At 35.9% G+C, this 15,923-nt stretch overlaps 1 protein-coding gene across 1 annotated transcript in view; it reads left to right on the top strand.

Annotated features, from left to right (window-relative positions):
- The window catches only part of MAST4 (microtubule associated serine/threonine kinase family member 4), a 293,670-nt gene that overhangs the window by 23,804 nt on the left and 253,943 nt on the right, over window positions 1-15,923 (top strand). The gene's annotated exons all lie outside the window — the stretch shown is intronic.

Genomic DNA, 15,923 nt, shown 5'->3' with positions numbered 1-15,923 from the left:
GAGAAGTGTAATCTACACAGGAGTGACCAAAACTTGTTTACCTAGTAGTTAGAAGCTGCATGGCCGTAGATGATCTTCCCCTAAAAATGTATGAGACTCAGGATACAGGAAGTGCTCTTCTGTTTTTTAGGAGAAAACATTTGTGGATGATCCATACAATATAGAAAATTATTTGAGTTCAGGTCCATTGTGAAGGGTGGGTCTGCTGCTAAACACTATCTCTGGTGCCTGCTGGATGCTACACAGCACCTTTTCTTGGAAATCCACATTGTCTGATCCTTATCATCCTGCAAATGTGCATTGCAGTCTCCATTCATTCCAATGAAAAGTTCCTAGTCCGCAATATAGACTTTTCCGGCAGACAGAACTTTGAAAACTTAAGCGGTGTAAAGACATTAAAGTGTATGGCTTAAAAAGGATCCTGAGGAGGGACACCTAAATAGCTGATGCTCAAACTAAACATTCAGAACAGTAAGAATGGGTGTGTGATGACCCCTGGCAGATATTTTCTTCTGACTGCTTCTACTACACTGTATATTTAGGGTTGTGTAAATAGTTTGAGTTTTATACCCATAATTCTGTTCAGTAGAAAGGCAAATTAAATTACCATGAATAAATCCATGGCGTTTTATTTTTAAAACATTTATTTCAGAGAAAAACAATAAAAATTACATGGGCTCAATCGATAAATCTTTATATATTTTTTACAGGTTAGTAAAAAGTATATAAAGTATTTTGAACTTTTTGAGTTACAATGGGTCACTTGTTCTTACATGATCTTTTTGGGCATTATTGGTATTGCCACTAGCAGCAAACCTCCTGATCGGACAGAAAAGCACTCAAGTTCTGTAGTGGGATAACAACATACATAATTTTATGCAGTTATTAGTGTTCCTTCTGCTGGGTTTCCTCATGGTCAAACTCTCCCATTCTCCCCTCTCTACTACATGAAGAATAATTATTTTGTACTCCATAAGGACTAGGAGGGCTAATTAGGATATCACAGGAGTTGTGCACAAAACACAAAAGCGCCTGACTACCATGATCTACTGGTATTTTACTTTGGGGAGATGACTTCAACTTATGTTTTCACAATACATTCAATCTGAAATGCAACAGTTTGTGACAATTATGTTTTAAGAATTTTTTTTCTTATGTCCTTTGGTGTTTGGTGTTTATTAGCAACCATAAAGGAAAAGTGATGATGGTAATTGTATTCATATGAAGATTTTCTTTTAATGTTACATGATTTAGATGTGACTTCATACAATCAATAATTCAAAATATAATTAAAACACAGGTTGGCTGAGGTCTTTTCGGCAGCAGTATGTACTATGCGTAGGGTGTGCTATACAAAGACACATTGTTTTGTGGCAGCTTGCCTCTTCAGTGGCGTTGGTGTGTGTTACACAATGTACAATAAGAAACCAAGCATTTAGGGTACAGTTATTAGAAAGACATTTTTAAATCTGTTCTTTAACAATCCACTTGCTGGTACAAAAAATGGTGTGTGTGTGAGAAAGAGAGATCTATTTATAAACACACAAAAACACTCCATTTACACTGACCATTTTATTACACCTACACTTTTTTTTTTTTATACACCTTGCTAGTACTGGTTAGGACCCCCTTCTGCCTTCAGAATTGTTGTAAGTCTTTGTAACATAGAGTTCAACAAGATGCAGGTAGAATTCCTCAGGAATTTTGGTACATGAATGACATGATGGCATCATGCTGTTGCTGAACATGTTGGCTGTCCAAACATTTGTTAAAGAAACAAAAACATGTAATTTTAGTTTAAATCGAAATTCAAGTACAGCTACCAAAAACCTTTTGCTAGCAACTGAGTTTTTAAAGAGTACCTATACTCAGCATTTTCACTTTACATAAAAGGGTAAACAACCCTTATATGTAAAGGTAAAATGTTATTCCCGAGATGGGATGATGTGCCAAGAAGACTGAAGAAGAAGAATGAAGATGGCAGCACTCAGCACCTCCTCAGTGCCGGGTGAAGAGGATTCCCAGAACGACGCAGGATCGGATCGTGAGAAGGACTGGTGTTATCGAGGGACCTGCGGGATTAAAGGTAAGTGTAAATTTTTGGTTTTCAGTTTAGTTTCGCTTTAACTTACCAAAACAAATTTGGTGAGGTTGTCGAGGGAGGAGAAGTGATTTTGAGAGAACGGTGAAGATGATAGCATGTCCCAGGTAAAATATGATGTAACCGATAGGCATCAAAATGTTTCTTGTAGGTTGGGGGTAGTTAGCATGGCAGTTTACTTGCATCCCAATACTTTTATCAACTGCTTTATTGGGCTGTTCTACCACAGTAAAAAAAGACCCCTATTGGCTGTCATACAGAACCCAAATAGATTTTCAGGTGAAGGAAGTAATTTGACCTTTTATGAATGCCAACCAAAGGCTTGATGACTGCCAGCCTGTTGCCTGGATTATATGGTTGCATGCTGAGAAGAAGAAACGAGCCAAGAACTGGTGCCATTTGATACTCATTGTAAGTAACACCAAAGAAAACCATCAGACTTTAGACCTTGTGCAGGAGTTTGTGAAAGACTTGGCTGGAGACCAAGGGTATGCCACGGGAGATGGTCAGAGATTTTCTAGGATACTGCTAGAGATGAGTCCCAATACAGTTGTATTACAGATCAGTATTTCCATATTTGAGCTCCCTACTAATAGGGAATTGGTGTTATCCTATAAATAACATTTAACATTGCTAGATGTTTCTTATAACCTAGCAACTCTTAGCTTACCTAGCAAAGCTATTTCTAGACACAAATTAACCCCCCTCTCGCAACTTTTCTTTTCTTTTCCTAGTCCATTGTCTGTGTCCCTCTGTGTCTGTTTAGATTCTGGTTATGAGAGAGATCGATATTGCTGTGTTTTCCCCCCACAATGACATCAATGCTGAGACTCCATTTGCATACTGAGATTTATTTTAGGTCGTCTTTAACAATATTAGGATTTACAATACAATATTTATGTATGCATGCATTTTTTAATGCACTCTTCATTCCGTGTGTTTGTCAAATTTTCCTTTTTAACATCTTAAACTCTAATAAGGAACTGAGAATTGATAAATCTGGAAGTATGATGGCCTTCTGTAAAAGTTCACTGGTACTGAGCAAATAACTATTAATTTAAATGACTGAAACGTGTATGACCATTTTTATTTTAATCCTAAAGCTAACATTTTTCCTTGATCATGTGCTTTGTTTTATTTCATATCCTTTAATCAGACAATGTGTGATTTACTTTAGATAATGAGTTTTTCTTCTCAATCTTGAAACAAGTTCCAGTTAGAAGGAAAAAATCCTTTTTATTCTAGCTTCTAACTTGCTTCTGGTAAAACTAGTCACAATATGCACAACTCAGAGAATAAATTTAATACAAATTGTAAAATAAGCTTAAAGATTTATTCTCTTCCAGTCAAATCTTTTTCTCTTTACAATTATCAGTTGTTTGTACAGAATGAGCTGAAATAATGAGGCGATCTTGCATTTAAATAAAACCCCCAAAGATTAGAATAGCCCTTGTAGCAAGAGGCAAAAGTCTAAGGGCTGCAATAGATTTTGGATGTTCTAGAAAGAGAGAGTTCTTCAAGAACAATGCACATTCTTCAAAAAGTTCCTTGGGTCTGTAGGGAATTAATGAGTTCGGTTTCTCAGGTCCTGGAGCTTTTGAAGTTGAATGTTTAAATAGCATTGAAAGTGCTGGAGTGCATTGGCTTAGAGGAGAATAGTGTGAAAGATGAGAAATGGTTAGAATGGATTAAGAAATATGCTGGGAATAGCAGATGTAAAGCATTTAAAGGTGTCAGTCTTGTGCATCTTTTTGTCCCCTTTTATACACACACACACCTTTCTACCAGCTTTTTACACATAAGACACATTGTAATTGTCTGACATACAAGCCACATCATGGAAGGGATATCTCTGGTTTGAAATGTAAATCTTTATTGCTGACCTATGTTTGAAGATGGAGAAAGCTCCAGGGCTGTTTTTAAAACTTACTAATTTTCCCCACCTCTGAGCTACCCTAGCCCTTCCTCCTCTAATGCATTTTCACCCAGCAGTTGTGCTTTTTCTTTTTTTTTTTTTTTCCTCTGCATCTGCCAGATCTCCCCTACAAAGTCTTCCCGTAAGATTCTAGAGCACAATCTTCCAAAATATGTATACATCGCAGAGGGTCGGGGGCTAAATGTTAAATATTTTTAAAGTAGAAAAACTAGGGTAAGAATAACCATTTCACAGATTGAACCTACAAACATGTCCGTTCTGGCAGCTTCTGTCTTTCTCTCCTGCCATGTTCCTGTAGCATGTAACAGTTGGTTGGCCTACTCTTAAGTGGAAAGCTCTGCCTAATAATAGGTTTACTTTTTTTTGGTCAACACAATGGGGCAGTCAGATCAGCTGGAAATTTCAGTGTTCTGATGTGAACAAATACTTGCATTTAAAATAGCTAGCATCTGTCAAAAACTAAAATACTAGCTCGGGTTGCAATGCCATTTTGTTTATACAACATATTTAAACAGAACATATTTTACTTATCATTCGGGCACTTGCTGCAAGATGAAATGGCATTCTTATACCCTGGAAATTATTATGAGCTTCAATTACTATTTTCCATGCTTTTTCTTGGTTTTATTCCTCTAGTTTTCCTGTACATTTTTTGGCCAAATTTTCCTTTTAGTCATGTCACAAAAAGGAGAAGGCTATCTTGGGGCTATATACATGTTGGCATGGAAGTAGCATATTTTATACACTGCTTTAGGTGCTCTTTTTTTACCACCTAAATATCAGCCTAATACAAACCACAGGTTAATACTTTACAGTGTTACAGTGTTTGAAAGCCGGGTGGGAAGAAATTGTAGGCGGTGGCAGTCCCTGTACTATGACCCAACTCCCCAACTCTTCAGCAAGCACCCAAATACAGCCAGGTTGTGAGCCTGGCTAAAAGAGGCTGGGGAGAACATTGTTTTATAAAAATAAACTTGACAAGCTGATAACTAGAGAAAAAGAAGGGGGGCAGAGGTTAGTATAAAATAATGAAATGCTTAGAACAGGTTTCAGGCTTCTTGAATTATGAGGCTTTTTGGGCTGAGGACAAAACTAGCTATTGTGGACCATGAGGTCTAAGCCACCCACATGGTCCAACCTAAAAATATTAATTTTTTAACTTTTAGGAACTGGAGGTTTTGGAGATTTATATTTATTTACATGTACATGTATTTTATGTATATGTCTAAGCACAGTTTAACATTCAATTTATGTTATTTTAATATATTACTAATGTATAAAACAAAAGGTGTGCAAGGGCTTAGGGCTTACACTGTGTGTTCTTTAAAAAGCAATCCCTCTTTTCTGTTAGCATGCTGCAGAGTGGAACCCTTGGTTTCTGTGTCAAGCAGTGAACTCTTTAGGGAGGTCCATCATTATTGTGAGTCAGTTCCAGAGCATTTTCCGCTCAGCAGGAAGAATTAATTTTGCTGATTGCAGAGCTGGAAGTTTGAAGGCCTGTTCCAACTAGTGCATTGCATTATTTCAAAGCACAAGATGTGTTGGTGTGCTGAGTTTCCATTCATGATGGCACTGCAAATGCAACTTGCTTTTAGAAGCATGACATGCATTATCTTTAGTGCAATGGTACCTCACATTAGAATGCCACATATTGTGCATGCGCAGCATACATAATTTTCTCCTAGGCTCAAAACCCTAGGACTTCGGAGACAATAACGGAAATGTAAAACCAGGGCTTAAGGTCTCAAATTCTACATTCTGGGCAAATTTAAAGTTGACATGTCTAATTATGGAATGCAGACATTGTGGACCAGATGCTATTACTAGGATTGTGTAGATGTATTTAAATCTCTTAGAAAGGCAACAATATGTTTTTAAGTCTAATCATAAGGTCCAGTTTCAACTAGGTGAGAAATAGAGGCATTTGGAAGGGGTAAGGTTTGGATAAAACAATGATATGAAAATGGTGAAAGGCCTGTTTTATTTGCAAACTTAACTAGCTATTTATGAGCTAGTCTGCTCAAATATATAGAGTTTTGCATCCAACAGGCAAAAAAGCCCTTTCCAAAGGCTGTGGCTTCCAAGTCTTAAAAGAAAAAAAAAAAGCTCTGATTTTACGGCATGTTTTACATGCCATATCCCAGTTTAACCCACTTCTCATGAGCCTATGGCAACAAGGCTCCAGTTCTGCATTGGGGTTAGACCCAGGTTATTCAACATTTAGGACCTGGTGATTCGCAGAAGAAAAGCAGGGAGAAAGATGTATAAAGGTATATAAAAAACATATTTTTTTTCACTTTTTACGGTTTTGTTATATGTTTCTATGGTTGGTTGTAGTGTTGTTTCAATGCTTTTTTAATTTTAAAGCTGTAATTAATTAATACTACTATGTACATTTACGCTGTTTGTGTATTTTCAGGAACAATCATATTGCATATCTGGCATATATACTTAATACACCCTGATGGCCTCCCAGATATGACAAGTTAATTTGGCACTGCGTTATTTCTTTCAATAAATGCTTGAGATAGACATGTAGCGGCTCTAAGCATTTAAGAAGGTCAAGGATTAATTAAGTGTTCTTTTCAGTAAACCAAGGAGTTGATGCTTGCGGTCAAATCCCTTGTTTCAGATCTCTATTATAGATTTTCACAATAACGACCAAACAAGCTGAAGCTTTTTTTGAAACCATTGATTACTGAGAGAAGATTGACATGACATGTAAAATATGAAAGGTAGGCTTTGTGTAATCCTTTTTATCCCTAAAGGCTTGCAAATTTATATTGCATGAGAAATCTACAAACTAAAAATTCAGTAGCAGCAACCTAAAACTTTTTAGTAATATAGAAGATATATTTATTGTGCTTTATTACTATCCTCTGTTCATGTAAGGTAGACAAGCCATCATATATGGTTGTCATGAATGTTGGTAAACAGCCCTACCAATAAAGCTAGGCACACACTTGCCATAATTATCGTTAGAAAATGAACGACTAATGATTATGCATAATTATTTTGAACGATCATATAGTGCACAATTCTGTTCTGTTGTATCAATACTATCGTTCAAATATAATCCACCAGTAGTGTACACACGCTAGATACGATTGTTTGAGCGATGCAGGAAGTGACGTGTAAAGGAGAAAGTGTACTGCAGAAACGTCCACGATCACTGAACGGCCGTACACACAATAGAGAGTGAACGATCGTTGCTCAATCAGATCCGCCGGGATGGTCGGTCATTTCCAGGGACAAACCTCGTTTGTCGGCGTCGTTAGTCATTCGGTGTGCACTTTCTTTTGTTAACGATTATTGGACAATCGGTCATTGGTTGTTCTTTTCCAACAATAATTATTGCAAGTGTGTACGTAGCTTTAGTAACCTTGATTAGTATGACTCCTGCTTGAACTGTGATTCCTGACACACAATGCAATATTGAGCATTGTAAAGCAGTTTTGGTTAATTTATCCTTTTATCTTCTCTCCAATCATTAAACTACTTTAAGCTCAGAATCCAGTTAAATCCTTCTTAACTGAAATTATTTAGTACTATTCAACAAAACAGCTACAAAAAGAATAGCATTGTTGATATGCTCAGAGACATAAGTAGTAAAAACGCAAAGTTCTGTGTTAGTATCAAAGCAACAACTCTTTACTCTTTACGCAATTGCTTTGGGTATGGTCCTCCAGCACATTTTAACCCTTTTCTCTTTTCGGACTGTGCTTCTTGATCCCTCCCTTCCTTCTTTTTTCATATCATTTTATGTACCTGCTAAGGGAGGAGAAAATACTATTGATTCCTGTATGAATATTCAAGTCTACTAGGGCTGCAGATAAGTCTTCGGAAATGCATTAAATGCATGTACAACTTCATGGGAAATTATTATTTTTGTTTGATTTAATTATTTAGCTACAGAGTCTCATTGAATAAGCACACAATAGAAAAGAGCATATATTGAGAGAGTTTTTTTTTTTTTTTTAAACATATTTTGCCAAATTTAGTTTAGACTTCATCATGGTCAAGGATTCTGGATTACATATCTCTTTTAGGATTTTTTTTATGACCCCTCTTACCATCCAGCCTTACAGTATAACTTTAGTTAGGCTATAGACTATAAAATATCCAGTTTTTAAACCAATCCTTCCCTGACCCATTTAACTGCAGGCACTGTGCAAATTAATCCACAAACTTTACAGCAGAAGCTTGTCTAAGCTACTGCCTGCTTTTTTTTTTTTTTTAATTAGTAACTTATCAAGTATTAAAGTATCGTAAGTATCAAAGCTGTTGGATAAGCACAGATTCTAAAGGCGATCAGCAATGACAGACAGCATATCTCTCTAACTACTGTAACTGACTAAAGGTAAAATTTGTAAGTTGACTTGCCCTAAAGATATCCACAGATATTTTTAATGGGACTTGGGTTGGACGGGGAAATGTTCTCAATGAATACACAAACCAAAGAGACAACTTAGTTCAAATAAATCCTTTAATAAAGTGTTGAATATACCATAAAAATAATGCATTTACAGTTACCATTTTAAGCCTGGGGAAACAAGTTACATTGTATTAAGCAGATGCATTGGACCCATCCAAAATGCATAGCTGTGGTTTTTACATGCCATTCAGCAACCTTTGTTTCAGAATTTGAGTAAATAGGTAATGGGTTTATTAGGCTTCTCCTCTCTTTTCCCTGTATTTTTGTTGACAAAACTGCAAGAAATACTATTGAACAAAACACTAGACGTTGGCGTTAGGGGAATGGAATAACACATATGCACCCCATGGTGCCCAAGTTTCCAGATCATATAATGGAACCATTAGGAGTTTCCTAATGGTTCCATTATATGAGCTGCACAACTTTCACCCTGGCAATCTGAATTAGAGAGACTAAAGTGACTGTTTTTTTTTTTTTTTTTTCGTGTGTGTAATGCATTATCTTCCTTTTTCAAGTCTAAAGTTATTATATACAGTTAGATCCTTTAATATTTGGACAGAGACAACATTACCACAATTAACTTCATTTCAGTACTTCATTTCAGGGGCTCAAAAGTAATTGGACAATTGACTCAAAGGCTATTGCATGGGCTGGTGTGGGCAATTCCTTTGTTATGTCATTATCAGTTAAGCAGATAAAAGGTCTGGAGTTGATTGAGGGGTGGGGGGAGGGGGTGCTTGTATGTGGAGGATTTTGCTGTGAACGGACAACATGCGGTCAAAGGAGCTCTACATGAAGGTAAAATAAGCCATCCAAGAAATTGCTACAATATTAGGAGTGTCAAAATTCAAAGTTTGGTACATCATGAGAAAGAAACAAAGCACTAGTGAACTCAACAACACCAAAAGACCTGGACGTCCACAGAAGACAACAGTGGTGGATGATCGCAGAATCATTTCCATGGGGAAGAGAAACCCCTTCACAACAGCCAACCAAGTGAATAACACTCTCCAGGAAGTAGGCGTATCGATACCCAAGTCTACCATAAAGAGAAGACTGCATGAAAGTAAATACAGAGGGTGCAGTGCAAGGTGCAAGCCACTCATAAGCCTCAAGAATAGAAAGACTAAATTGGACTTTGCTCAAAAATATCTAAAAAGCCAGCACAGTTCTGGAAAAACATTCTTTGGACAGATGAAACCAAGATCAACCTTTATCAGAATAATGGCAAGAAAAAAGTATGGAGAAGGCGTGGAACAGCTCATGATCCAAAGCATACCACATCATCTGTAAAACATGGCGGAGGCAGTGTGATGGCTTGGGCGTGCATGGCTGCCAGTGGCACTGGGACACTAGTGTTTATCCATGATGTGACACAGGACAGAAGCAGCCAAATGAATTCTGAGGTGTTCAGAGACATACTGTCTGCTCAAATCCAGCTAAATGCAGTGACATTGATTGGGAGGCGTTTCATATTACAGATGGACAATGACCCAAAACATACGGCCAAAGCAGCCCAGGAGTTTAATAAAGCAAAGCAGTGGAATATTCTTCAATGACCAAGTCAGTCACCTGATATGAACCCAATTGAGCATGCATTTCACTTGTTGAAGACTAAACTCCGGACAGAAAGGCCCACAAACAAAAAGCAACTGAAAGCCGCTGCAGTAAAGGCCTGGCAGAGGATTAAAAAGGAGGAAACCCAGCATCTGGTGATGCCCATTAGTTCAACACTATTCTGCTGTCATTGCCAGCAAAGGGTTTTCAACCAAGTATTAGAAATGAACAAGAAAAAGGCTTTAGTATCTCACTTTTTAATGCAATCTTTTTGTTCAACCCACTGAATTAAGGCTGAAAGTCTGCAGTCCAACTGCATCTATTTCATTTAAAATTAATTGTGGTAATGTACAAAACCAAAATAAGAAAAAAGTTTTCTCTGCCCAAATATTTGTGGACCTAACTGTATAGAGTGCTAGGGCTATAAATAAAACATTTCAATAGGGCAAAGCTGGTCAAGGATTGACAAATCATGCAATATTAAACTTTAATTTATTGCGTATAGAACAAACTGAAATTAACCTTAAACTGGCACACTTTATAGTGGAAAATGTAAAATTTACTTTGAAACACAACAACTCAATTGGCCAGTAGTAGGATAAGGTGTACTAGGATCTGAGCTTTCTCTTTTGGTTTGGACATATATTACTTTAAACAGGGGCTTTTCTTTGTGTCTTTGTACAGTCATGAATTTTCTTTTTCAAAAATGTATTTACACATGTGAGTAATCTATGCTTTATACAGTGCTTGTTTTTCAGTTTTACATTGCTGTCAGCTTTACATAGAAAATAATTAAATGTGGTTCTACGTAAGTGAACGATCACTTAACACAAGGAAAAGCATGCTGCAGAAACAGATGAAGGCAATCGCTGAAAACTTTTTCAATTATATATAAATAAAAGATATTCTGGTATTTTATCTATTAAATGTAGCAGTGCAAAACACATTTCTCAGCACTATGTACAGCGATTAGTGTCACAAAGCACAGATTGGGCTGTGCTGGAAATCACAGAAAATTGTAGCTATTTTCTAAAGTAACCTCTTGAGACTCAGTGCTGCTCGTCCCTGTCAGGCTCTGCTTATGGTATACGAGTATTTTAGGGAAATGGCTTTCCCACACACATTGCTATTTTTCAGCATGCTTGTGATTCAGATTTTTTTTTTTAAGAATCAAGTGGATTATGAATAAGAAAAGAGTAAAAGTACAAAGCTCTAACCATCACAATGCAGGGGTGTTACAGTGCTTATATTGCATCGCATGCAGGTGAGCTAGTTGTAATTAAAACATTTAGTGGGGTTGAGAGAGGTTTTGTACAGGTCCCCAAGCAGTATCTTTGCCTATTACAAGAATAGAAAACCAAGCACTAGAATAGAAATTAGACATTATAGAAGCTTGGCATAAAACACAAACACAAATGTGGACAGATTTGTTAGTGTACCATCACAAAGAAAGAATACACTATTGTCTATGAGATACATAGACAATAGATAAAACTGACAAAATTATTTCACATTCATCCTTGTTCAGTATTTTACAACAATCACAAAGTTAAATAAAATTCCTAATGTGGCTTACAAGTTTTTTGAGGCTGGGCATTGCACATTACAAGAGCTACTTAGGCCCCATCAACGAAACATCTGATAGTGGGTTTGATTTCATCCGAGTACCTAATAATTCAGAACCCGCCAATTTAGGTGTTCTCTGTCAAATTGCAACTGATCAGCATGATGCGGTATTGAGGGAGGCTCTCCGAATGACATAAGTCCTGGAGAGGGAGACAGGGATGTGGTCTCCATTAAGAGCTTGTGTTTACTGCTCCAGCTGTTACTAGAAACAGCATCCCTCTCTCCCTCTCCAGCAGCCATCTCCTTTTCCAGTGGCCATCCTACAGGTCACTCCTCATTACTAACTTAAACTCTTGTCATTCAGAGAGTCTCCCTCAATACCATACCTCTCCCCATCAGACATACATTTTTCTATAGTATCAACCACCAATTGTTGGACTAACCATCTATTATTCAAATTTGTCTCTACCTCCCCTGAGGAAGCCACCTGGCGAAACATGTCGGGAACAGAAACGACTGTATCTGAACTGAAACAACTCATATATATATATATATATATATATATATATATATATATATATATATATATATATATATATATATATATATATATATATATATATATATATTAAATAATTATATTTATTTTTCCTCAAGAAGACACAATATGGCTTATTTTCAGGGGATGTCTTATTTTTATTAAGTATGGTACAACAATCTACATTTATTCTACATCCCCTGGTGTTTTACCCACAGACTGTTGCTGGTTGGTGCTGGGGGAGAGTAGAGACCCACAGTGCTGAGTAAAACGGTGGCCACAGCTTTACCTCTCCCCCCTGAGAGCACACAATACCTAAAACAGAGCGTCCTGCTCCTCACTTCACTGAGGAGACCTTTACTTTCACTTTCTATCCTCCCTCTATGCCTTAGCTTGCAGCAGACACAGAGCAACACGCCTATCACTATGTCGTATTTTCGGGGTATGGCGCAAATGCTTAAAAATCCTGCTACGGCTTATTTTATGGGTATGTCTTATTTTCAGGGAAACACGTTATATATATCTATTTGCCACTAAAAAGACCAACCTTGCCTATTTTCTCTTTATCTTTGTAATTATTTAGAAGAACATTACCAACATTATCAAATCTCAAGGCATGTACAAATTTTACAAGTAACACCAATTTGGATTTTTTTTCTCTCATACATATTAAAAAGTGGCTTTGGAAATACGCATCTATAATATATTGGTATAAATTTCTTGTTCCGCTAATAAGGTAGTTTTTTTTAATGCAATCTAAGACTTTAATAACCTGTTCTAAGGTTATATGCAGAGGAATACGGTAGAAAAAGAAAGAGAAAAGGGTGAAATCAAGATATCTAAGAAGTTTTACAGAATCACTGGAATTGAAAAACACTTTGAAACCTTTACAAAGAAGAAAAGGACAAAGGACAACTCTGTGAATTAAATCTATCCAAAAACTTAGGAACTAAAGGGACCTGATGTGTCTTTCAAACTCGCTGATAAAGTATGGTGGAAAATAGACTTAAGAAAAATTTAATCCTTGAAATATGTCATCCACCTTATATTGATTACTGTGATTTTATCACCAGTTAAGATCATCAGACAACCGGTTAATAATAGCAATAATCTTTTCCTCTTTACCATCTATACCCACATACAAATGACTAATAGCCTAATAGACTAAGAGTTGTATGGACAAAATCTTTAATGGGCAAATATATCTCCACACAGTACAACCTGGCTTCATCTTAAGAGAACTAAAACTTTGCTTTAAAGTAATATAAAGAATCAATAAAGAAGGTAATTTTAACTAAAGTCGTACTACAAAATAATAATAATAAATTATGAATTAAACAGTTTTATTTGCTATTTAGGGTCTGTCTGGTGGGGGGGTGGGGGCTGAGAAGCAGACACAAACAATCAAAATATGTGAAATGAACGAATCTATAAAAGATGTGCATTAAAACTTGAAAAAGAAATCGGCAAGCTCCTAAGAGAAAAGAACTAATAAGATAAAACATATAATTGTGCATGTATAAAAACCATTTATTCATAGCCCTGTATAATGTTTAAAAAATCTAGCAATAAAGATAAATTAAGGTACTCATACACTTTTAAAAGTTATATGTATGTATTGTTTTTGAGCAGCAAGAAATTGTTGTAAATATATGTAGACATCCCGGAGGATAAATTGAGTTATGGGAATAATGAATTTCAGAAAAACATTTCTTAGCGTAAATCTAAAAGGGATAGTAAATTTATAGAATGTTTACATGCCGTCTAATACCTATTTGAATATATTATCTATGAAAAATCTTTGATTTTTTTTTTCCCCTCTCATAAATATTAATAGAGGCTTTGGAAATATGAGAAAATAATATATTGATATCGGCTTCCCCCCTCAAGCCACTAATAAGGGAGATTTAAATGTAGTTTTTAGACTTTAATACAATATTCTGAAGGTAGATGCTAAGTAATAGAAAAGGGGGAAAAAATTCACTAAAAGGAAAAAGTTTAAAATTAAAATATGAATAAAGTTTACAGAAGGTGAAGTTGTAAAAAACTTTTACAAAGAGAACAAATTTTAAATTTTACAAAGAGAACAAGAAAAACGTTGTTAATTAAATCAGACTGAATACTAAGGGATGACGGAAACCTGCTGTTTTTTTTTTTTCAAACCACCTATTTGGTGGACAAAAACCAATGGAGGCGAAGACTGAATTCCTAAAGTATGGCACCTAAATTTATGTTGCTTACTGTTATGTCCATGTTGGGGATAATCAGACAACTAGTAATTGTACAAAAAAATGTACTGATTTCAAGATGTTTAAATAATGTAATTATTAAAGCGGAAGTGAAGCAGAAAAAAACAAGAGCTGCTATCTACTTTCCCCCTCTTACGGCGCCCGATCTCGCACTGCACTGGCGTGAGATCGGGTGATGTAGCCTGCGATAGATGTAAACTACTTGAGTGGGCTGTAAGTACTATCTCTTGCTTCTCTACAATACCAGGATTGAAAAGGGAACTAATAAAATGCAATACTGTTAAGTCTAGAAGATATAGGAAAGTGAAATGGTCTGTGATAAAACCATTTCCTCTTTAGGGGTTGGCTTACTGTTGCCTCTCCTGTCCATCTATTCTTGCTTTCCTTTGTGCCAAAGTAGGCGAAATCGATTCACAAATGCCTACATTCCCTAACAGGACAGGTGACGTGTTATACTGTATTGCTTGAGTGTGCCTTTTTTTTTATATATATATATATATATATATATATATATATATATATATATATATATATATATATATATATATATATCTCTCTCTATGGATGTTCAATTGTAACAACTCCACTTCACATACTAATTCGTCAAGAGAGAAGTGCATGTACAAGCATACAGTTTAATCATTTTATGATTGTCATGACTAGACTTGATGTTAATTATTACCAAGCTATCCCAGCATACAGGCATGGCTTTCCAGGGCCATAGAAAGATAGTGTTTTCGAATGGTTATAAAACTAAGGAGATATGCATTCAATAAAAAAGGTGATGAAAAACTAGCTTTTTTTTTTTTTTTATTATTATTATTATTGGAGATGTATGAAATGGTATTCAACCATTAGAGGATTAAATATGACCTCATGTATATGACCTTAATGTAAATTTTTCCCCATAAGAATATATATATATATTGCATCCGGGTCAGTTTTCTAGCCCACCATTTTCTAGAAAACCAGAGAATACCAAGTAAAAACAAAAAAACAAAATCTTTATGATGTCAAACAAGAGGATATGGGGTAATATCCTTTGCCCAATCGCCTCTTTTGTTACTTTCAGTTTTATGTGAGTAACCGCTATTTCAGCCAATGTCTACCCAGTTAAAAAAAAACAATTCTATTAGGCAACTTTTTTTTGTGTGAGCAGGTTTGCTTCCAGTAATTGAACAATATTGTTTATTGATTGTTGCTTCTCCCTCCAATAGTCTAATAATTTCTGAACAGGAAATACAAGAAGCCTTTGAAGTTTCTGTACTTAAGTACTTGAGTTTAGTTTTACATTAAAGTTATGTTTATGTGAGTGTCACATTATGTGCTTGCTTCTTATTTTTGCATTTTATCAATTATAAAAAAAATGTATTTTATCCTCAGAATAAAGTTAAAAAGATACATCCGTCACTTCAATTACCCTACTTCTCTTCTCAACATCTTCTAAACGGGGATTGCACCATTTTTAATCGGATAAACAGTTTTGCATTGTGAGAAGTTCAACTACAATGTAACATTGTAAAGGGGACAGCACCTTGTAC

The sequence above is a fragment of the Pyxicephalus adspersus genome, chromosome 6 (assembly GCF_032062135.1).
Source record: "Pyxicephalus adspersus chromosome 6, UCB_Pads_2.0, whole genome shotgun sequence".
Classification (NCBI taxonomy): Eukaryota; Metazoa; Chordata; class Amphibia; order Anura; family Pyxicephalidae; genus Pyxicephalus; species Pyxicephalus adspersus.
Note: the sequence above shows the minus strand (reverse complement) of the source record. Positions and strands in the feature narration are given on the sequence as shown.